A 24,792-nucleotide genomic window follows, 5' to 3' on the forward strand; every position below is an offset into this window, starting at 1 on the left:
TTGCTCTGAATCATATCAAACTAGCAGCTCAGTTCCTACGAAAGGCAGACGATGGACGACTGATCAAGATTCCATATGACGCGCATCGACGTACGCGCTCCGTTTTTGATCATGCGTACATGTCAAGAAGTGGTGCTCAAGGAGAGTTTAAAGCGGCCCGGCCGATATCGAGTGTGACGTGTTATTTCTCTTCAGAGGTCACATCAAAGCAACCATCTTTTAGCCTTTGGCAGGGGACGGACGGAGGGACGGGGGGGGGGGGTGAGGTGCATCAGGAGGTGTACCAGGGGAAACTCAGGAAAGGAATTGGGGTAGGGTTGCCTAAACATCAGACTGTTACCACGGTTAACCCATGGATATCATTCTGAAAAAAATGTGTAATAGCCTCTACAAGGGCTGAATGTTGAATAAAATATTTCCACTTACTTTACCGGCCGTACATGCTGTTGGTAATTTTGGCGGTAGGAGGTGGCGATAGGGTATCCACAGGAAAGTTTTGTTTACCCAACTTTGTAGCTCCGGTAGGTTCTGTCAATTTGTATTTTCAATCTGTTGAAGCATTGCACGTGATGCACAATATGTCAACAATAACCGAATTGAACCAGATGTAGTCGACCGAATCCCATTTCCTCGCAATCAGCTGGAGCTGTTTGCCTTTCGGTTAGGCTCGGCCATATTGTGCAAGTGTTTGTCACGTGCGAATTGCATCAGTATTGGGAAAGGAAAAACGGAAATACAAAACGATATACAGACCGGCCTCTGAAGGTTGAGTTGATAACACTACTCTGTGGATATTGTGTCTCACATTCCTACCTGCAAAAGGACCGACCACATGGACAACCGGCAAAGTATCATTTTATTCAGCATTCTGCCTTGTTGAGGTTGTGAGAGCAAACTTTCCTGATCCAAATGCTTATTTTTTGCCCGATGTAGAATTCTATGCAATTCAATGTCGGGTCTTCAGGCTAGAGGATCAAGGTGTGGATTGTACTGTTATGAAGGGGATGCTCGGTAGGTGCAGGTGGTGTGGGCCACAACGGTGAGAGAGGAGGATTTTTGTGGTGTGATGTGAAGGGGAGAGCGCTCGTCAGTGTATGGTGTGTGAAGGTGAGACTGAACTGGTGACTTGGAATGCATAATGTGAGGGCTGCTATAAGCCAGGAAGAGGGTGGATTGGGTGAGGGAGAGGCGTCTGAGAAATACTGTGAAGCTATAGGGCAGGGGTGACATGTACGGAGAGGAGTGAGGGGGGTTGCATTGCATGTGTGAGGTGAGGGAGAGGAGCTTGGGCAAGGATGTGTGCTGCATTGCAGTGAAGACACGCATGAAGGAAGACAAACACACACAGAGACACACACATAGGCAGAGGAGAGGCTCACTCTCTGACTAATGATTCTCAAATCACATGTGAATCTAACCCATTTGAAAGGAGCTCCTCTCCCCTTCCCCCATCCCTCTCTCTCTCTCTCTCTCAATTCAATAAAATGTATATTTAAGGGCTTTTTGGGCATGGGAAACATTAACATGTTAACATTGCCAAAGCAAGTGAGGTAGATAATAAGCAAAAGTGAAATAAACTATAAAAATTTGTAGTAAACATTACACTCACTAAAGTTCCAAAGTAATAAAGACATTTCAAATGTCATATGTGCAAATAGTTCAAGTACAAAAGGGAAAATAAATATGGGCTGTATTTACAATGGTGTTTGTTCTTCACTGGTTGCCCTTTTCTTGTGGGAACAGCTCACAAATCTTGCTGCTGTGATGACACACTGTGGTATTTCACCCAGTAGATATGGGAGTTTATCAAAATGGGTTTGTTTTCGAATTCATTCTGGGTCTGTGTAATCTGATGGAAATATGTGGCTCTAAAATGGTCTCTCTCTCTCTCACTCATGCTCAGCTCCTCTATCATTGTGCCATAAAGGCATGCTGTGCAAACTGGTCTAGATGAGCATTTATGACATCTCCCAAAAGAGATTGCCACTTTAGAGATTTTGAATAATTGATCCATTGGTGATTACCATAATCACATATCAGTGACATTGATATTGACATTGCTTGATATCAATAGACGGGACCGGAGTACAAGAGGATAAGATCAGACTGATTAACTATTGACATATCCACTAATAGATTACGGATCAGTCATTTGCTGTACAGACCTGATGGTATTGCAGGGGCCAAATTCCGATATACAAATGAAGTGTTTGGAAGACATTGTGAAGCAGGAAATCGAAGTGCTTGGAAAACATGTGGAGCAGCGGATTAGGTAAGCATATTGAAAGTTCTAGTTGGACTTTAGTCAGTAGACAGACCCAAGTCTGCCTCGCCTGCCACAAATGTCATGTCTGCCAAACTGTTGACAAGTGGTCCAAGGATTAGCTCAGGAAGCTGAAGTCTCTGAGCAGCAAATCAATTAGAGGAGAAAACAGAAACTTTTCTTTTTATCCATTTGTCCTCCACTCAGGGGGAAGACAAACTGACAAACTGCCTGTTGCATCAATTGACCGCGGAGATTTTTACTTCATGCCAGTCAAAATACTCAAAGTAAATGCTCCTCTTTACAACGCACAGTTGTGCCTTGGAAGTATACATATAATACACCCAGGTGTGAGTCATGTCGTAGATCCACAACTCATAGTCATGACCGCAGGTGTCACTGTGTCAGTTGCCACAGGCTATGTGCCAGATACATGTGCCTGAGTGATTGATTGCATCATTACATGTCATGGATGGATTGGCCCAGGCAAACCCATTGTGCATAGTTTGTTATTGATCATATTGCAGTAAAGGAGTTGCTGGATCATAGCAGGTACCTAATGCTAGCTAGTGAGTCAGGCAGAGGATAATTGCTAATCAATMACCTAAATTAAAACATCTGTGCCTGCAGCCATTTGTGTCTTTAAAGGGAAAATGGTTAAGCTAATAGCTCAGGAGGATCACACTGCAGCTCTTTTAAAAAATGGCTGACAGGGTGAAGCTGCAGTCAGAAACCAATCATGTACAGTAAATTCACATAGGGATGGATGGTATGGGGATGGAGTGGTGAGTCAGATGACTCAAAAGATACATGGCGGCCAATGAGCAATGAGGGATGCAGCGTGCCATATGAACTCCTGTATTCCCGTCGGAATTGCTCCGTCATCGATGTCTATTGATTCATGTGGTGTAGACTCCCAGCAGGGTTTATGTCTGCAGTGCAGCAATGCCCCAAGGGCTGCATTAAGGAAGCTGGTGTGAAGGGAAATGAGGCAGATGTTTGTTTATTTTTTTATTTTTTTGATGTATGAAACAGTCCATTGAGGCTGGAGTGCTGCTGTTCTGGTTTCAGGCATGAATAACAGAACATGGAGTCGTTTTACAGTAACTTGAAGAGTCTGTCTTTCCATGTTTTTTTTTTCTTCTTCAATAATCTGGTGGAAATTCGATCATTGGTGAAAGACGATGTTGCCTTCAACATGCGGAAGGGTCGCGAGCCTGAGTGCACAAGACATGACTGTAATAATCTTGTTAGTTACGTAAATTATTGTGCTAATCATCTATCACAGTAGACCAATGTTTACTTATATGATGTACCGTATACTGTGGGGTCTGAAATTATTGACACCCTTGATAAAGATGAGCAGAAATTACTGTATGAAATAAATAATTCAAATACTGAGCTATATTGGATGCTCCTAAAAAAAATGGGGAAATTATATTATTTTACACTAATACATTTGCTCAGAGAAAAATATGTATTTATTTCTTCTCAAAAAGGTAGGGGTCAAAATTATTGACACCCCTGTTTACAATACCCATCAATACTTCACGTTGTGAGGATTACAGCACTGAGCCTTGTTCTAAAGTGTTTTATGAGTTGAGGAACCCATTGGGAGGGATCTTAGCCATTACTTCAATACAGAATATTTCAATACAGAATCTGAGAGATGGAGATTTTTTTTAATGCCAATTAACCATTTCTTTGTGGATTTTGATTTGTGCTTGGGGTTATTGTCTTGCTGGAAGCAACCAGGTTTTTGACTAAATCCTGGTACTGGGTGAATTTCATAACGCCGTTGACCTTAACAAGGGCCTCAGGAAGTGATCAGGAAAAAGCAAAAGCCCCATAACATCAAAGATCCGCCACCATATTTTACATTGGTGTGCGTGGTCAAACAGCTCTATTTTCATGTCATCTGACCAAAGCACCGGTTCCAGTCCAAGTCCCAATGCCTTTTCGCAAAATCTAGGTGTTTACATTTCTTGAATAACATGAAAATAGAGCTCTTTGGCCAGGCACACCAGTGGGAGAATGCATGAGCAGAAAATAACCCCTTGCCTACTGTAAAAAATGGTGGTGGACCGTTGATATTATGGGGCTATTCTTATGCTATGGGTCTACATCTACAAAAATGTATAAGCATGCAGGTGTCATCTCCAAATGTCAGTTAGAGGAAAGCCATGCGAACACATCTTTCCTCTCTGAAAAGTTCCACTATCATGCAAATGAAGTGGTAAAAGGCAGATACCATATTATATCAGCAGAGGCCGGTCCCGTAGAGGCACCACTCATCCTGGAAGCATGCGTTCTTTTGCTTAAGCATTCTCTCCCTCCTTCCCTCTCCGCTTTTACTGTAGCTCGTTTGGAAGTGAGTAGCAGAGTTGCAGACTGTCACAGGGATGGGTAGTCTCCATTGGGAGCGATCACTCGGGTGGAACACTTTCTCACTACATCTGATTTATCTCTATATTCACCCTCCKCCCTCCCCCCCCTCCCAACCTCTCCTTGTACTTCTTCACCTCCCAGAAGAAAAAGAGGAGTAAAAAAAAAACGTTATTAGTTCTGTGGCAGGAAGCTAACGGGAAGAATACATAATGCAGCAAGCCTGGAGTTTGCCAGAGAGCATAACAAGGCGAGACGGCCAGGGCTGCAGTCAGACTAATGACATTTTAAACTAGCTGGCTGTTGAGAGAGATAGAGAGAGAAAGAGAGAGCCTGGCTGCTGCTGACAGATGAAACCTTAACTTGGCCCATCAGACGCTCTGCATGGGCCTCAGAGCACCTACTGTTAGGGATGGGGATCAGCACCGTGGCTTTTTGTGTGGGGGGGGGGGGGGGGGGGTCAAGATTTAAGCTTTTGACCAAGCTGTATATGAAATTATACATTTTGCAATGAATAACTATTTCTTCACAGTGAAAGGTTTGAAAAACTACAGGAGGATAATATCTATGCTCAGAGGTTTTAGTTTTGCCCCCCATGCAGTTGCATGTACGTCTTCCGAGGAAGCTTGGCCATGAGTTGAAGGTTGAACACACCAGCTAAGATCTAGCACACGACTCACACAGCCTCAACCCCCAAGCCATCCTAGCTGATATGTGAATCCGTCCCTCCAGAAAAGTAGAATGCTTCAGTCCTTTCAAAGTGAATGTAGCCCAGCTGTCTGTGATGTGCAGCCTGCAGTCATAATCAAAGTCCAGGGGGCGATTTCTGCTTGTGGATTGTTTCCACCCCCGTCGGGGTCCCTTGGAGAAACAGGTGGTTCTCTCTCTGTCTGCTTCTCTAATCCCACTGAGAGGAATAGTCTGTCACCCCAGTCATTTTCACACACAATATTGACTTTTCTGTCTTTGGAACATTTCCTTTGTCCCTGACAGCGAGCAATTCTGTGATATATATATTTATTTTTTGTGGGGGGGGGGGGGGGGGGGCGATCAGCTTCAATATTGTAGATAGATTGTGGTTTCCATCAATGTAATCGTCTGTATAATTTCCAATCCCCCATATAATTTTTTGTAAATAAATAAAATGAATATATATTTTTGTTCATATTTTCCTATATTATTGTCCCCTAACCCTACCATCCCTCCCCTAATTGGAGTAACTAATGGACAACAACTCTTAGGCTTCTACTTCCAGCTTATACAAATGATTTACATTTTATGTACACACTATATTTTACAATAGTTATCTTTTGTTTGTTTTTAGTCCCATCCTTCAGCTCCACTCAACCCCTCCCATCTATCTCTGAACACCATCCAGTTTTGATTTCTATTTGCCATATATTTTTATGTGGCGTTTCACAAAAGTTCTGAACCTTTCTATTCTCGTAAATTCTACATATTGTAAATAAAATAAAAACACTTTTGCTAAGAGTATTATTATATTATTGATCGATTGACTATGACTTTTTTTTATTAGACAGAAGTGCTATTTGCAGTTCTTCAGCCAATCCTGAACCTCCTGCAACAAAAAAAGCTACATATGGACAGTAATATAATACATGGGGCGGCAGGGTAGCCTAGTGGTTAGAGCGTTGGACTAGTAACCGAAAGGTTGCAAGTTCAAATCCCCGAGCTGACAAGGTACAAATCTGTCGTTCTGCCCCTGAACAGGCAGTTAACCCACTGTTCCTAGGCCGTCATTGAAAATAAGAATTTGTTCTTAACTGACTTGCCTAGTTAAATAAAGGTAAAATAAAAAATTAATAAAAATAAAATACATGATCGAATGATTGTCTCTTCGCAGCAAAATCTACAGAGCTGGGATGGTTGTATCCCCCATATATATAGCATTCAATTGTTTGCAAGAATATTGTAGAATCATTTCATTTGTGAATCAGTTCACAAACCATGTGCCATGGAATCGGTACATCTAAAATCTGTTCCCAACTATTTTGCAAAATAAACTTAGCAAAAAAAGAAAACATCCTCTCACTGTCAACATTTATTTTCAGCAAACTTAACATGTGTACATGTTAATTCATACATATTTGTATGAACATAACAAGATTCAACAACTGAGACAAACTGAACAACTGAGACATAAACTGAACAAGTTCCACAGACATGTGACTAACAGAAATGGAATAATGTGTCCCTGAACAAAGGGGGGGTGTCAAAATCAAAAGTAACAGTCAGTATCTGGTGTGGTTACCAGCTGCATTAAGTACTGCAGTGCATCTCCTCCTCAAGGACTGCACCAGATTTGACAGTTCTTGCTGTGAGATGTTACCCCACTCTTCCACCAAGGCACCTGCAAGTTCCCGGACATTTCTGGGGGAAATGGCCCTAGCCTTCACCCTCCGATCCAACGGTCCCAGACATGCTCAATGGGATTGAGATCCGGGCTCTTCGCTGGCCATGGCAGAACACTGATATTCCTGTCTTGCAGGAAATCACGCACAGAACGAGCAGTATGGCTGGTGGCATTGTCATGCTGGAGGGTCATGTCAGGATGAGCCTGCAGGAAGGGTACCTCATGAGGGAGGAGGATATCTTCCCTGTAACGCACAGAGTTGAGATTGCCTGCAATGACAACAAGCTCAGTCCGATGATGCTGTGACACACCGCCCCAGACCCTTCACCTCCAAATCGATCCCGCTCCAGAGTACAGGCCTCGGTGTAACGCTCATTCCTTCGACGATAAACGCGAATCCGACCATCACCCCTGGTGAGACAAAACCGCAACACTTTTTGCCAGTCCTGTCTGGTCCAGCGACGGTGCGTTTGTGCCCATAGGCAAAGTTGTTGCCGGTGATGTCTGGTGAGGACCTGCCTTACAACAGGCCACAAGCCCTCAGTCCAGCCTCTCTCAGCCTATTGCGGACAGTCTGAGCACTGATGGAGGGATCGTGCATTCCTGGTGTAACTCGGGCAGTTGTTGTTGCCATCCTGTACCTGTCTCGCAGGTGTGATGTTCGGATGTACCGATCCTGTGCAGGTGTTGTTAGTCCTCATGCCTCCTTGCAGCATGCCTAAGGCACGTTCACGCAGATGATCAGGGACCCTGAGCATCTTTCTTTCGGTGTTTTTCAGAGTCAGTAGAAAGTCCTCTTTAGTGTCCTGAAATTTCATAACTGTGACCTTAATTGCCTACCGTCTGTAAGCTGTTAGTGTCTTAATGACCGTTCCACAGGTGCATGTTCATTAATTGTTTATGGTTCATTGAACAAGCATGGGAGACAGTGTTTAAACCCTTTATAATGAAGATCTGTGAAGTTATTTGGATTTTTACGAATTATTTTTGAAAGACAGGGTCCTGAAAAAGGGACGTTTCTTTTTTTGCTTAGTTTATATGACACAGCTGTCATTTTTTGGGGTCCACAAATGAAACTGGTATACTTTTTTATTTGTCCCAATTTTCTTAGTCCTATTTTGGTCTTTAATGCAGGGCCGACAGATAAATTCCTTACTTTCTCCACCCTTCCACTTACCTCTTCCATTTTTGGTAATGCTGCAATTAATTGATTGTAATTTTGAGGAAAGCAGACATTTTCCACCAGTCCTATTTATGATTTATTTTATTTCCCCAAAATATTTTTTTGATCAATTAGTATATTTGAGTTTAACTATAATATTTGTTGGTGGATTAAACTGAAATTCAAACCCAATTTCTTTAGCTTGTTTTGAAAATAGTGATATTTTGGAGATAATTTCATTTTCAAATAACCAAAAGTGAGATGTTGTAATCTGAATAAAGGGGAAAAGACCATTCTTGAACATGGGGTGAGACATTTTTACTAATCTGCTAGAGAACCAGTTCGGATTTAAGTGTAACTTTTGTATGACTGAAGTCTTTAGTGAGAGGTCTAATGCTTTAATATTTAATCATTTTTGCCCTCCAAATTTATATTCATTATATAAATAGGCCTGTTTAATTTTGTGTGAATCATCCGTGTACAATGACACATCTCTTTGTTTGTTTTTAAGCCCTGGATTTCTTGGCACTTGATATTATTGTTGGATAGTGGACAACCTTGTTTTACTCCTCTTGACAGATTAAAGCTTTCTGAGAAGTAGCCATTATTTACTATTTTACACCTATGGTTATTGTACACAACTTAACCCATTGTATAAGAGATTCTCCAAAATTGAAATATGAAGTATATTAATATATAAATACCAGCAGTACTTTATCAAAGTCAGCAATGAATACCAGGCTTGGTTTCCCAGTTCTGTCATAGTGTTATATTGTTTCCGGTTCTTGTAATTACCTCCAATGTTTTGTCAATGTAAAAAACCTGTCTGGTTAGGATGAATAACATCCAAAAATACCCTTTTATTTCTAAGTTCTATGCATCACAACACTGAAGTGTAAGGGGCCTCCAATTTCTTTAGTGGACTGGATCCTTATATTTACCACTTGGTTCCTGTTTCAGTATTAATTAAATCTGACCTTCTTGTTGAGTATCTGGTCATCTACAATTTTTATCGGAATGGTTAAAACATGCTAATAACGCTCCTCTGAGTACATCAATAAAGTTTTGGTATACCTCAAATGGTATGCCATCCAGCCCTGGAGTTATCCCAGACTTAAAGGCTTTAATTGCATCAAGAAGTTCCTCCTCTGTAATTTGGCCTTCACATGAGTCTTTCTATACAGCTGTTAATTTGACTTTATTAATAGTGGAAAACAAATCCTTACAATTAACTTTGGTTAATGGAGATGGAGGAGACTGAAACGAAAAGATATGCTTAAAGTACTTTGCTTCCTCTTTCAAAATATTGTTTCATTGGTGACTCATTCATTTGTAACAAGTTTCAGTAAATTCTTTTTTGGTAGCATTGAATATTTAAAAAAACATGTGGCGCATTTTTCCCCATATTCCATCCAGTTCGCATTATTTTTTATAATTTATTACACTGAGCAAAGCTTGTTGTTTTCTAGACATCAGTGTAAAATTGCCACTGTCACTTGTGGGCAACAAGAGCAGACAACCAGCGCAGACCTCATGCAACTATACACATTTTTGCGTCTTTAAAAATGGCTATATTTTCCACCTCTTAAACGTATTCCTGGGCAGTCTGCTAAATTTTGCTGGGCCAACAGTGCCATTGGGCGTATTGTTGTGATCTATTAAAATAGTGGTTGTATGTGGGGGTCGTAAGCAGATCATTATTTTTGCTTGATTGCAGGTAGGTGGGGTTAAAGACCCCCCTGTAACAGCTTCCCATTTACTGTTGGATGAGATGTCATAGTTTTCATGGGTCATTGACATAGCTTGTGGGCATAAAAACGGCCTAAATTGTGTGTGATCCCTTACAGACATTTTCTTAGGTGGGGGTGTTCATGTCAGCTAGGTCACCTGAACTCGCCTGAAATGTCATCCCCAAGGAGGTGGAGTATAGCTGTGTGTGTATAAAGTAATTGGCCATCTTGCAGCGATACTGGATGTAAACACTTTAGCGGTTGGCATGTTGATAAAGATGTGACATGGTTGGAGGGCTTTGGAAGACTGTGCAATGTTGAACGGCATGTCCTGTCATGGAGGTTTCAGAGAATGTAAATAACATGTGCTCTAATGCCTGTTTTTATGTCTGTTCCAACATCGCAGCCCATTAGCGTGTCTACTCACGTTGCCGGTCTATAATGATAGGGGGCCTCACCAGGGTTCCCTCTCCTCTGCCCGTCAAAGTCCCTATTAGTGGAGCTGATTCTGACGTACGTGAGGCAGAGGACACAGCGCCAGGAGTTAGAGACGTAGGGGTGTTCGTCAAGCAACCACTCCGTTACATCACGGTGGCCAATCAGGCGGAGAGGATAGCCGGTCGTCACAAAATAACGAAATGGATAAATGAACGAGTACAGATGCAGCCGGAGGGGAGGCTGAGGCGAGGGATGGAGCGGTGGAGGGAGGGCCAGGACGTCTCAAGGTCAAGCTGTTTATTGAAGTGAGAGACTGGGATCCAGGAGGAGGGTGAGGGAGGAGAGTGAGAGAGACAAATAGATATAGAGAGATGGGGGATATGGTAAAAGCAGGAACAACATCGTTGTGTTGTGCCAACATTTAGATGAAGGGGTTTCAATCCCAATCAGCCTGAGGATCCGGGTTAGCTTAACTCTTCCACCCTGGTGCACTCAGTCTTGGAGGGAGAGAGTGAGGCTAAGTGGCTGGCATCCAGCGGCCACAGAGCTCCCAAAAGGTCATGAGGATTTGCTCTTAAATATAGCCCAGGCTGGAGGACCTTGTGCCGAGCCTGATCGAATTAAGTCAATTTAGTGGAAAAATATCACAACACGATGGCAAAGCACCTCCACAATTTCAGGGCAGAGGAAGTCAATGAAGAAAAAATAGTCCTACTTTCAAGTGCTCGAAAAATACATCAGATAAAGGGTTTCAAGAAGTAAAAGGAAGCTAGAATGGTTTACAATCTCTGGGCTGTATTGTACAGTTCGACTGAGGTCCATGTGTCTGGTAAAAGTAGAACCTTAGTTAAAGCAGGGCTACTCAAATAGTATTTGAGATGACCCAGACACACACACACACACACACACACACACACACACACACACACACACACACACACACACACACACACACACACACACACACACACACACACACACACACACACACACACACACACACACACACACACACACACACACACAAAAACCTGTCCATGACACGACTGTTCAACTGTTCACACACCTCTTGTTTTTTAAATTTATTTAAAATTTATTTTTATTTATTTATTTAACACCTCTTGTTGGCAGAGAGACAGTGTTGCAGTTTTAATGCTTATTTCCTGCAATTCTACACATTTTGCCATGTCTTTTGTGTGCTCTAATGATGTCTGAATGACTCAAACATTACAACAATATCAACTGGGGGCTCCCTCGGAAGTCTAGGCCACTTGACACGTAATCTTGCCATCATAACTACAAGGTTTAGATAGTTGGATAGCCTAACTTAACGACTTAGCTAAATCTATTTAGCTGACATGGGCTAGTTGATTTTGAAATTGGACCTTGTTCATTCTACTATTACAACCACTGGAGGTTGGTGGCACCTTATTTTGGGAAGGATGGGCTCGTGGCAATGGCTGGAGCGGATTGAGTGGAATGGTATCAAATACATCATACACATGGTTTGATGCCATTCCATTCAGCAGCCTCCACTGATTACAACTTAGGCTAGTCTCAACAGTAAGTTGAAACAAAAATTACGGGAACGGAGACCGTCTATTTACTATGGCAGCCTTAAAAAAATCTGGAGTTAGAGGGACTGCCTTTAAAAAGCAACAACTCCCTTACAAAATGGCCGATGTGGCATCGATATTACTCAGAAACAGTTATTCTAGTGGCATAATTGACTGCAAAGTGAGTCTGGTCAAAAACGGAGTTTGGAAAGTCCCTGCGTCACACCGGGTAAAATAAGGTTGGGTTTTGATTTGACGATGTCCATTTGCCCACTAACATGGGGGGAACAGCTGCAGTGATTGATCGCATAGACAGTCAAATCAAATCAAATTTTATTGGTCACATACACATGGTTAGCAGATGTTAATAAGAGTGTGGCGAAATGCTTGTGCTTCTAGTTCCGACTATTCGGTAGTATCTAACAAGTAATATAACAAATTCACAACTACCGTATATGCACAAATGCACACAAATGTAAAGGGATGAATAGAATATGTACATGTAAATATATGGATGAGCGATAGATGGTATAGAATACACTACATACATATGAGATGAGTAATGTATGATATGTAAACATGATTAAAGTGGCGTTATTTAAGGTGACTAGCGATACCTTTATTAAGTCCATTTATTCAAGTGGCCAGAGATTTGAGTCTGTATGTTGGCAGCAGCCTCTCTATGTTAGTGATGGCTGTTTAACAGTCTGATGGCCTTGAGATAGAAGCTGTTTTTCAGTCTCTCGGTCCCAGCTTTGTCGCCTTCTGGATGATAGCGGGGTGASAGGCAGTGGCTTGGATGGTTGTTGTCCTAGTTGATCTTTTTGGCCTTCCTGTGACATCGGGAGCTGTAGATTTCTAGGAGGGCAGGTCATTTGTCCCCAGTGAGACAGACCTGCCCAGCAGCTCCAACTSTTTATATAGAACAACACCTCACATGTTTTTTTACTTGAGAAACACTGCACTAAACACCTTAGTTAGACGTCAAATTTAGCAACTAAAACATCCTCGACCAACACGTCAACGTTTCTTACAGATTTCTTGAGTTATCTTATCATTCTGGGGATTTTGAGGAAATGAAAGAGCCTTCTGCATCCACAGTGTCTCATGGGGGACAAACATCATTAACCAAATCCAGAATCGGTCAGGAGACATACCTCAAAGACTGAAATCTTGTTTTTATAATGAGGAACAGAAAAACATGTGCCAATTGAGGTGTTCAGTGGTTCTTTCAGGCTGGTTTATGCTTGGTCTAACAACATGTCCGTAGACAATTAGAATGCGACAAGTGTCGCTGGTCAAAACAACATTTAATTTATACTCTGGTGGAATGTCTGTAGACCGTCCTGCGACTGTTGGTTTTCCATGTCTCAAATTGAAAAGTCTGACCCTGTAGCAGCGTCCGTTGTCATGGTTACACGCAACGAGACAGTGCACACCCATACAGAATGATAGAGGCCTCTAGTGACCAGAAGGCCGTTTTAGCATTGGCAGTGCCATTGAAGGATGGTAGCCTAAATGCTTGTATTTTTAGCTCCAACAGTGCAGTGATACCTACCAATAACAATAAGAAGTTATTAAGGATGAYCCATGACCAGAATACAGTATATACTGTACCTATAAAGTGGGTAAAACAGCATGTAAACATTATTAAAGTTACCAGTGTTCAATGACTCCGGCTAGAACAGAGACTTTCGGGGCAGGGTACTGGGCGGAGACTGGCTAGTGGGGACTGTTTGATTGATAGCCTGGAGACAGAAGCTGTTTCTCAGTCTTTCGCTCCTAGCTTTGATGCACCTCTACTGTCTTCGTCTTCTAGATGGTAGCGCTGTGAACAGGCCGTGGCTCGGGTGGTTGAGGTACTTGATGATCTCCTTGTCCTTCCTGTGACACCGGGTGCTGTAGATGTCCTGGAGGGCAGGCAGTGTGCCACTAGTATTGCGTTGGGCTGACCGCACCACCCTCTGGAGAGCCCTGCGGTTGCTGACGGTGCAATTACCGTAACAGGTGGTGAAACAGCCCGGCAGGATGCTCTCAATGGTGCATCTGTAGATGTTTGTGAGGGACTTAGGGGCCAAACCAAATTTCTTCAATATGTGCTGTTGCGACGTCTTCACCACACTGTCTGTGTGAAGAGACCATTTCAGGTCATTGTCTATCATTATAATTCTGCTAAATATGTGTATGCGACCAATAACATTTTATTTGATTTGATTATCTGTCATTATCAGGTAATTATCATTACCTTGTAAATAATGACCGTGTTCTGATTTATCTTCCTGTAATAATGAACACAAATTAGCTAAAGTTAAGATGTTGTCAMCTATGCTAGCTAACATTAGGAGATTCCCTAAAAACACGCCACTTCGATACAGCTACGATTGGAAGTGTTTTTTTTTTTAGCAGGTTAGGAGAACTTAGTTTAAGGTTAGGAAAACGGTTAGGGTTAGCGAAAACGCTTTCCTAACCTGCTTCGAAAAGCCACTTCCGGTCGTAGCTGCATCGAAGAGGCAGGTTTTTTGGGAGTGCTACCTAGCTAGAAACTAACCAAAACACTGTTTAGAAAGTTGCCTGGCTTGCTACATTGACATATACCAAATTACATATTAAACGGATGGGTTTATTGGTGTAAAATACAGCATGTTATTTGGACCACCATGCCGTTGATGTCATACAGCCTGTCATTTTGTGTTTATACTTTTACATAACGGCAATGACACGTTTGATGTCGGAAGGCAATAGAATGTTCACGATGTCACTGCAAGGACTGTCTACAGCCGAGATGGGAACGGCGTAACATGAACACGCTGGTGTTTAGAAGATTACATCTGTCTCTGCCAGACATTCTGGATTGACTGCAGTAAGACCCAGAGCCCTCGGCGCTATCTAGCAGGAGAACAGAGAACAGGCACATCTCTTTCTTTTCTCTTTCTCTGCACCTCCTGTGCTCACATTTGCCGTTTCTTCTTTTATCTTTGCCACAACCGTCAAACTAGCAACCAGCAAATATTGAGCCTTTCACTCAAACTGCACCATTCTTGATCCACACCAACATGTATTATTATTATACCTGCTGTGGAGTTTTAATGAAATGGGGTTTAGATACATGGGTCTGGTGTGGGGCTAGAGCATGAGATGAGAAAAGGAGAAAAAGCATGCAGACAGTCCAGACAGGCACGCAGGCAGACAGACAGGGGGGGTTATATATAGACTAAATCGTTAGCGATGCAGTCAGAGTGAGAGGAGAGGCGAGCTGGGCCTTGCTACAGCCGCTGTAGAGACAGACAGGGGACAGGCTGAGGAGAGAGACGGTCAACTGCATCGTCTGCAAACAGGCCCGTACCCCAGAGGTGTCAGAAACACATCCACACCAACATTTGGCAAATGACAGCCACAAGGAGGGAGGACATTAACTTGAAATAATCAGACCAATAATAGACGCCAATAAGCCTAACGCTATGCCACTGGACGCTTGGATTTTGGGGAATGAGGGTGTGTCAAGACCCGTTTGCATATTCGTAATAAGGAGCAAATGGGATGCCTTTGCTAAAACCATAGTTGAATTGTCCCCCTGCTTGCAAAGCAGATTATTATCTGTTGGCAGTTAATGCGGAGAAATGTTCCCTTGGGATTTCGCTAGGCTCACATCTGCGGTCAGTTATCAGTAGTCTTGCATCTGTCGCCTTGGTACCAAAGCTGGGGGGGGGGGACAGAGAGAAAAGATAAGAGCGGACCATTTACATCGCATGCGTTCACAGACTTTTTAGCGTGACTTATTGTAATGTATTGTGGTGAGCGCTAACCCATCGGTTTCACACAAAGTGCCTCACTCCTTAGGTTGGTTTTGCCATAGAGGCGACAGGGATGTGTGACTTGGAACGCCGCTGTAATACGAGTGACTGGATTCACATCACGCTGAGGCCGTCGCTCTCCACCCTGCAGATCGCGAGAGTGGGCTCCAATTATAAAGCGTTCGTTCCGTTCAATGCAAAGTGACATCTCTGTATCTATCCACCCACAGTGCTTCACAATGCTTCACCCACTGTTCTGGAATAAGCCATTGGACCGGCTAGAGCCCTCTCCAATCTCCGGACCCGTCTAGGGAGCCTTGGCGCACTCAGAATCACAAGTGTCTCACTGACTGCCATATTAGAACCGACGTGGTTTATCTTTGATGTATTTAAGTGTGTACTTGGCATGGACACTGGAATTACTTTTCAGTAGTATTTATGTGGCGGACTGATTCCTTTGTATGTTAAGATCTAAATGTGTAATCCTCTCCTCATGAACAGCTGTGCGAGGTCAGATAGTCTGGGTTAATATCAGCACTCTCAAAGGGTTCTTTTCTCGCCAGCGCTGAATGTCCCTATGGACAGATTGATTAACCATGGTCAGTGAGATGGATTGGGAGATGCGCACACGTATGTACTTTGTACACATACCCAGTCATGCACTCACACATCAGTTTTCACACACCAACACACACTTTTTTTTTAACCCATCTTAATGCATTCTCTATTTATTCAGGGTTCTTGTGCCTAAGTGGATATTTCAGACTGTCTCGCAGACACAACATGCGCGTTTACCCGGRACGGTCCACACACGCTCCTCATCCACATACAGCAGATGCCAGTGTTTCCTGTCTGATGTTTGTGTCGTGGTTTGGAAACCACGTCTGATCAAAGTAACCCGCCGGCGTTGTTTTTCTGCTGGTTGACAGGGCTGTTGAGCTGACGGTTACATCTGATCACTCAGCTCCCCCATATTGTTTTGTTGTTGTATTTATTTAACCTGTTATTTAACTAGGCAAGACATGACGGTGTGCTCATCTGGGTCAGGTGAACGGTCACAGATTCCTGTGTGTAACGTGTCCCAGAGTTGGGCCAGGTCTGTTCAAACATACAGAGCARGTGGGTACAGAGCGCACACGCCACAGACAAAGGGCCAGCCTGGGTATTTCAGTTCAGGTGACTCATTGAGCTGTTTTCAACTCCAACTTTCAGCTCAGTACATGGAGGATCAAAAATACAGGAAATGGTAGATCAGGGTGAGCTACCCCTTTACACATGGCTATACTGGTGAATCATTATCAATAATACCATATGTTGTGTCTTCTCCCTTCCTCTCCTAATTTGAATGTATTTCTGTAAATGACGGCAATGCTTTTTCGTGGCAACCACCAAGCCTCTCGTTAGATCATGAAACCAATGGGAGCATATGGGGTTTTTGTTATGCAGACGCTAATGAGTGGTTGTCTAATTACGTTCGTATTGCTGAGAGAGGAGAGAAGACAGATAGATGGAAGGTGGGAAAGAGCGAAGGAGTAGAAGACGGGAATATATTTGTAGGTAAATACCACAAATGAAATAAAAACACAATTATTTCCCGTCTGGTTTGAAAGCAGGTCAACAATGTGCATAACCCCAGAGATAACCATCAGTCTCTTTGTTTGGGTTGTGTGTGAGAGCGACTTTGTTGTTTTCCCATCCCTTTGTTAGTAAGGACTTGACAGTGCATCCGTGTGTTATTATGCACAGTTTTTCTACTCTGGGGCATATTTCCAACAGCATGTGCAAACAGTTCGAAGCAGGAGTGTGAGGCGGCGAGTTGGGCTGATTTGGAGTCGCTGCTGAGTTTAACTCGGCTCTCCCTCTGAGAGGTCAGCCGTGAAGGGACAGTTTTAGAGGGGAATAGATCTGTCTTGTACTCTCAGATTAATTTATTTTTATTTTTTATTGTTGCTGTAAATAGAATAGAATAAAGATAGAATATTATAGTTAAGTTGAGCAGCGCATATATAAGTTGATAGAATACATCTTGGATCGAATCCAGTCTGGAATAGAGTAGAATCAATTGTGGAATGTGTTTCGTCGTACCACATAACTGTTCTCTGATTTTGATTTCATTGTTGGTAGATTGTTCTACAACCTACCCTATGTTAGTGCATACCACATTTTTTTCTTAAAACATATCAAGCATGTACACTGAGTGTACAAAACATTACACCTGCTGTCTCAGCTGTCATGGCTATGAGCTTTTGTTCCCCATTTAAGCCTCAGAGGTATGTAAATTAAATACATTAGTACGTTCACCAGCAGGACATATTACATAATATGAGTGTGGAACTTTGTTAAAAATATAAACATTCTTCAGTATCGAGAAATGTATGACAAGCATCATGACAAGCATTGCTCAAATAATATACATGTTAAATCCATGTGAAAACTATGATACCTTATTGATGTCACTTGTTAAATCCACTTCAAATCAGTGTAGATGAAGGGGAGGAGACAGGTTAAAGAAGAATTTTTACACTTTGAGACAATTGAGACATGGATTGTGTATGTGTGCCATTCAGAGAGTGAATGGGCAAGACAAAACATTGAAGTGCCTTTGAACGGGACATGGTAGTAGGTGCCAGGCGCACCGGTTTGTGTCAAGAACTGCAACGCTGCTGGGTTTTTCACGCTCAACAGTTTCCCTTGTGTATCAAGAATGGTCCACCACCCAAAGGACATCCAGCCAACTTGACACAACTGTGGGACTGTGGGACTATGGAGTCAACATGGGCCAGCACCCCCGTGGAGCGCTGCCATGCCCTGACGAATTGCAACTCAATATTGGGAAGGTGTTCTTAATGTTTTGTACAGTCAGTGTATATCATGTTGTGTCTCTCTCTCTCTCTCTCACCCACAGGTCAATGGACATCCTCCACAAGGGACCCATTTGTTTCCTTTAGTGCCCAGTACCGACACCCAGATGCTGCTTAGGTAGTCAACCTTACCGCCCGCTCACCGGCACCCTGACCACATAGCTGCCCATGTCTGCCCTCCTCTGCTAGGCCAACACAGCCCACAGTCTTCATGAGGATCACGACCCTGCCAGACCACACCAGATAGAGGTATGTATATCAGTACGGTGTGCCTCGATACATCTCGTATTGAACAGCCCTGCCAATCCTGGAATGTTACGCAGTGTGCATAATGGACAGACTTTCCATTGCATATTGTAATGAGGCAGCAGTGGCTTGATGGTGGACAGCTGTCTTGGACTTGGTCTTGATTTCAGAGGCATGAAGGGGGAATGTTGACATATCCAAGACGAGAGACAGCTCCCTCACAATTTCCAATCTGCTGGCCATCTGGCCCATCAATAATGGTGATTTTGACGTGTCCAAATCCAAATCCTAAACCACCAGTTGGGTTTGTGTGATCTCATTTCCAAGAACTGAATTGATAGAATGTAAAGGAAGCATTTCCCATTCCTATTCGTCTTAGCTGAGGTTTAAGGGCCCTGTTTAACTTTTCACAACCGGTTGCCATGGCAGCACCTGTTACAACGTCCCTCTGGGAGAGCTGCCCTTAGTGTGTGGAGGTTTAAGGTCAAAGGTCAGTGTCACAGCCTTTATCAAATACAGGGACCTGCTGTAGCCTGTCCCCCGAGGCAGCTGCCCCTGTCTGGCCTGGGGTCACAAGTCAACTGTACCTTAACACAAAGTGACAGGTCCCTTAACGGGGTAGAAACTACCGCAACACTGTACATAATTAAAATCTGCTTGTCCATTAGCACAAACTCAACTACTACTTGTGAAGTTGAAAAATAATACTGTAGCTGTGCTTATGTCCACCCAGGGTTTTCTTGTGTGCCAGCCCATGCTGTCTTAATTTATTCAGGCACTTTCGATGTTGCTTTAAAAGCCAGTAACATTGATGTGCACCCTACATTTAGCGGTGAATTGATCACTGAACTAGCTGTAACAAAAAAAGAGAAACGGGCATAATGCTTGAAGATAACACAGCATGCAGTCTGAGTGAGTCATTTTGTAATTTGCCTGGATAGGTCTTGCAGTATTTCTCAGCTATTCTGAGACCTTGACATTTCTGTAGAAACACGWAACGGACCCTAAAGTGCCCTTTTTCTATTTGCATGTTGTTAAGGTTTTTTATTTAAGGAAAACACTGAGGTAGAAATGCCAACAGGTCATTTTGGGGTAGGTGGTTGTGTTAAATGTGCATAAATTGGTATTTCTGCATCTTTGAGTTGATGGAGAAAAACAGAGAAGAATTCCCTTGGAAGGATTTGTACACTCTGGAGCCATCTTGAATATTGACTTTGATATTGACATTACAGAGGGGTGGCTAGTTGGATGGCTGGGTGGGTTTAGGGTGGATGGATACATGGGTGGGTGCATAGGTGGATTGGTAGAATGTTGGATTGGTTGATGGATAGTTGGTAGGGTAGGAGATGAAGAGCAGATCAGAGAGGGTAGGATAGCAGGATAGGAGGAGGAGGAGGACAGGAGGATGATCAGAAGAAGAGGGAGAAGTGGAGGAGAGGAGAGGAGGAAGAGAAGGAGTGAGGAGATGAGGAGGAATGACTTTGATAGCAGCACAAATATCAAACCTAAGCAGGGATGGGCTTGATTAAAACCCTGGATGGGAGACCAAAAGGCATAGCTGTAGATAAATCAACAGTCCATTAGGAAGTGCTGCCCAACCTTCACCATGGAAACTCGTATATACAAATATAATATTTTTGTTAAAGTAATTTTTTTTTTACTTTAAAAAAAACTGTGAAACCTATTAAGGAAATCCTTTATTTTGTAGAGGTTACATTCTCAGAAGATACTTTTCATAAAATGTATAGATGACTCATATAAATCACATACGGTATTTTGTCTTAAATATGTCATACCATATCTTTGTTGGCATCATTTAATTTATTCAATTGTGTATGACATAGAAGGCATATAAGTCAACGCATATACAAATACACCACTGACATATAAGTCAACGCATATACAAATACACCACTGACATATAAGTCAACGCATATACAAAATACACCACTGGACATATAAGTCAACGCATATACAAATACACCACTGACATAAAGTCAACGCAATACAAATACACCACTGACATATAAGTCAACGCAATTACAAATACACCACTGACATATAAGTCAACGCATATACAAATACACCACTGACATATAAGTCAACGCGTTACAAAATCTTACCAGATTCTTATTAGATTGTTGTACAAATAATCTTCTTCTGCCATATACGATTATTTCATTCTCATGATTCTTTTCCATGTGTTGGAGATTACGATGGATGGATATGGGAGCTGAGGCAAAGGTGAAAGAGGAGGAGAGAGATATGAAGGGATGTAGATGAGGGACAGGTATAGATGGGTTCGGTGGGGGCAGAGGGAGACGGGGATGAGTCGAGGCAGATATATCCAGGGAGGGAGTGTGTCTTCTGCCGGGGTAATTCACTGGGAGTTGCTGTGAAATGGAGCAAGTCTGCTGAGGCTGCTAGAGATTATTCAAACCCTTTTTCCCAGGGAGATGTGACAGAAGAGAGTGGCTCTGAAATCAGACTCAATCAAACTGTACTGGGTCCCATCACAGACTGCAGAGTTCCTTTTCCCTTGGGCACCCTTGCAGCACAACTATAATCAGATGAAACATAGGCAAAAACCGAAGGACATTTTCGACTGCGGGACAGGGGAGAATTCATATATTCATCTATGCATTTTGTAGTTTTAGTAATACTAGGCAAACAGTATTACAGTATGGCCATGGAATACTTGATTTCAGCTAGTTTTACATAGGAAAGGTTGATGAAGCATACTRGAGTTGATTTTATAATGCTCTGAGGCTGAAGGACTGGCTCTTCTTCACATGATGGAGGAATAAGAAGTAGGCAAACTGACAGAAATGCTACTTTTTTTTATCCCAGCATCACATATGGATAAAATACCCCGTTGTGAAGTTTGCTTGATTTCCGTGTATGGTAGTTCTAATACCTTCGATGGTTTAGAGCATGGGTCAGGCAACAGCGGGGTTGTGTGTTTCATTCCCACATGGGCCACATACTGTATATTGCATATGTCTTACTGTTGACAGCTTTGGATAAAAGTCTGTTAAATGACCATATTTTGGGGATAGCATAGCATCATATACCACCTTATTCAGTGTTATTTGAAAAAAAACGTTACTTTATGGAAGCTACGTTATTTTATCTGGGTGAACCACACAGTAATGCAGTGCTGTGACAGTTCGATAAAGACTTCACAGACTTGTCTATGACGGAACTGTGAGATTTGAGGAACGATCTGACAATTCAAAACCATTGAATATGTCTCACTACCGTTCATCCAAAGTAATAGCGGCAGTAGTGTAACAGATGAAACYGCACACGGATTTAAATATGAACCTATTCAGCAGTCTGAAAAGTATGCCAGTTATGCAAAATCGGTCTGATTGTGATATGCAAATATAACCATGTCTGATTCAATGTAAAACAAAAACAATATTCTATATACTTCACATTCTACAATTCCACTATTTTCCTCTAATTTGTCATCTATGTACCTGATGCTGGCAAATTGAGACCGAGGTGAAGACCGCAAAGTACGATGCCAAGAGGGGGTAAAGAAACTGAATATTCAAATGAAATAAAGAGCATGATGGTCCCACTTCCTACACTATAAGCAGTGTATATCTTTAAACAGTTTGTCTTATCTCTTCAAATAGAGGAGCCCTAGAGGAACAGCTGCATGCAGTGATCCTGAATGGAGCTCAGTTAGCACTGCTGACTACCAAGTAGGGCCCCCGCCTAGCCTCTTTCAGCTAAAAGGGGCTTTCAAAGGGAACCTGGCTTGCCAGTGTCACCACGTAAAGTCCACAGCCGACAGAGTATTTTCTTGGCTCTTTGATTTCACGTTCATTTAAGGCTTGCCATGACTCTGCAGGAAATGTACGAGCCCATAAATGATGATCAGTTATGTTAGATTAGTGTTGTGGCATGCGTCACGGTTGTAGTATGCTGCAGAGCTATTGCGGGAGAWTCATTCAATCGCAGTGTTATGTATTAGCGGTAGTATCCCCATTACATGCTATTCCCTGTGCGGCTTAGATCTCAGTAGCTTGTCACGGCCAGTGTGGAGATGTGTGTCGAGGGGTCCGTCGACTTTGAGGTATAATGCTGATTGTAGGGTTTCGCAGCAAAATAGTTGATCTCTAAGGCTCTAGTCAAAGCAGGTTTTTTGAAGGCTTACTGGGTTTATGGTACAGTAGGTTATACTAAACCCTGAGGTTATCTTCCTTGCAATAATCACATAATGTTGTACTMTAACTTAACCGCTGGAACACATTGAATATGGCTCCAAAATACCCTCTAGGAAATTCTTCTCAGTATCTAGCATCAAACAAACCCCAGTTACTGTAATGTGCAGCGGGTGCGTTACCCATTTTATTTGACAAGCACAGATGGTGAGGAATTTTTTGCCCCGTTTCCCCATTAATACTGTGTAGTTGATGTCACGCAGCGGAGTTAATGATTTTAAAGGATACTTCGGGATTTTAGCAATGAGGCCCTTCATTTACTTCTCCAGAGTCAGATGAACTCATTGGGTGCCATTTTTATGTCTGTATCCAGTATGAAGGAAGCTGGAGGTAGTTTTGCGAGCCAATGCTAACTAGCGTTAGCGCAATGACTGGAACTCTGTGGGTAACTACTAGCATACTGTAAATGTACWATATAGGATATACTGCTATGTTGCCCCCTCAGTGTTTGTGTGTCTCTTGAAATGACTCAGTGGCTGAGACAGTGTGTCAAATTATTGATTCTCTTGCGGTCTCCCTCCTTCTGAGCACCGCCGCAGTCCTTCTCAATCCTACACAGACCCAAGCACAAACAACACAAGGCTCCAAATATACAATTTACGGGTTTTTGAAACCCAATCTCCCTCTCCTAGACCCCTAGTCTGCCTGTTCATCTGCGGTTGCTATGAGACCGAACACCTCGGAGCACACTCTGAGGGTCACCCTGACCAATAGCAGAGATGCGCGGCCCAGCATCTTGCTGAAGCACTTTGTTTTCTCTCTTTCCAGTCCATCCCTTCATCTGAGGAGGAGAGTGGTGGTGGTGGTGTGTAATGGGATGTGAGAGAGATAGGCCTTTGGTCCGTGGGCTAATGGATAAGCTCCAGACCAGAGCAGCGTTCTGAACAAACAAACGCACGAACCAGAATCGTCTACTTATCCCGAAAAATATTTGTGGAACTCTTCTGTTTGAATATCGGCGTCATACCATCAAGTCGGGGGGAAAAAACACCACTGTGATATTTGTAGCTCTTTTACGTACCACAGAAAACAATCTGTATGTCTGTCAAAACATGTCCGCCAGACGCACAGGATGTGGTGCCACATTGGTACGATGAACGAGCATTTCATGCGACGTGATTAGATATCGCGCACCGATACGATTGTCCTGGCAGTGAAGTTCTTGCTCTAAAGGCAGATGGGCAAGCTGAGACCACAAACATCTGCGCGCGCCACATCRTCTCTGTCAGTTTGTGGTAGGCCCTTCTGAGAAGGAGAAATACTCTCCCTTTACATATGTTCCCGTGGTCGTCCTCTATGTGAGGTCATTGGTGTACTACTGACATCGCGTTCTACCAGGCTCTTTTCGTCTTGCCTCATGTTTCAATGTATACTGTAGAAACTTGGTCGTTTTACATGATTAAAAAACGAACGATGCTCACGTTTTAATGACTTAGCATTTGCACACGCTTGTAGCCTGTCTTGTACTAGCAAGACCAGAATACATTAGTGCTCCTGTACAACTCTTCCGTATTAAAACACACTGACAGTAAGCAGAAGCGCGATTCCTTGAATCACTGTTTGTCTCGGAGTGGAGGAAACGGCAGCCGTCAAGTGTCGCCCTAGCTGTGTTTACTCCATGCGTAGTGAACCGCTCTGGGTCTTGCTCCTATTCTCTTCTCCCTCAGCCCGATCCCAAGAGGGCGGGGCAGCAGTTCTCATCGACTGGGCCCTGCAGACCGTTCCACTCCGCAGCCCGACAACCTAAT

The 24,792-nt window shown here is 42.9% G+C and overlaps 1 protein-coding gene across 3 annotated transcripts in view; it reads left to right on the forward strand.

Moving 5' to 3' along the window:
* The window catches only part of LOC111960547 (leucine-rich repeat and fibronectin type III domain-containing protein 1-like protein), a 119,847-nt gene that overhangs the window by 49,987 nt on the left and 45,068 nt on the right, over positions 1-24,792 (forward strand). For all 3 annotated transcript variants that reach the window (XM_023982587.2, XM_023982584.1, XM_023982585.1), the window contains exon 2: positions 18,605-18,809. The gene's annotated coding sequence lies outside the window, so the exon portion shown is untranslated. The remainder of the gene's footprint in view (positions 1-18,604; positions 18,810-24,792) is intronic.

Source organism: Salvelinus sp. IW2-2015, linkage group LG4p (assembly GCF_002910315.2).
Source record: "Salvelinus sp. IW2-2015 linkage group LG4p, ASM291031v2, whole genome shotgun sequence".
Lineage (NCBI taxonomy): Eukaryota > Metazoa > Chordata > Actinopteri > Salmoniformes > Salmonidae > Salvelinus > Salvelinus sp. IW2-2015.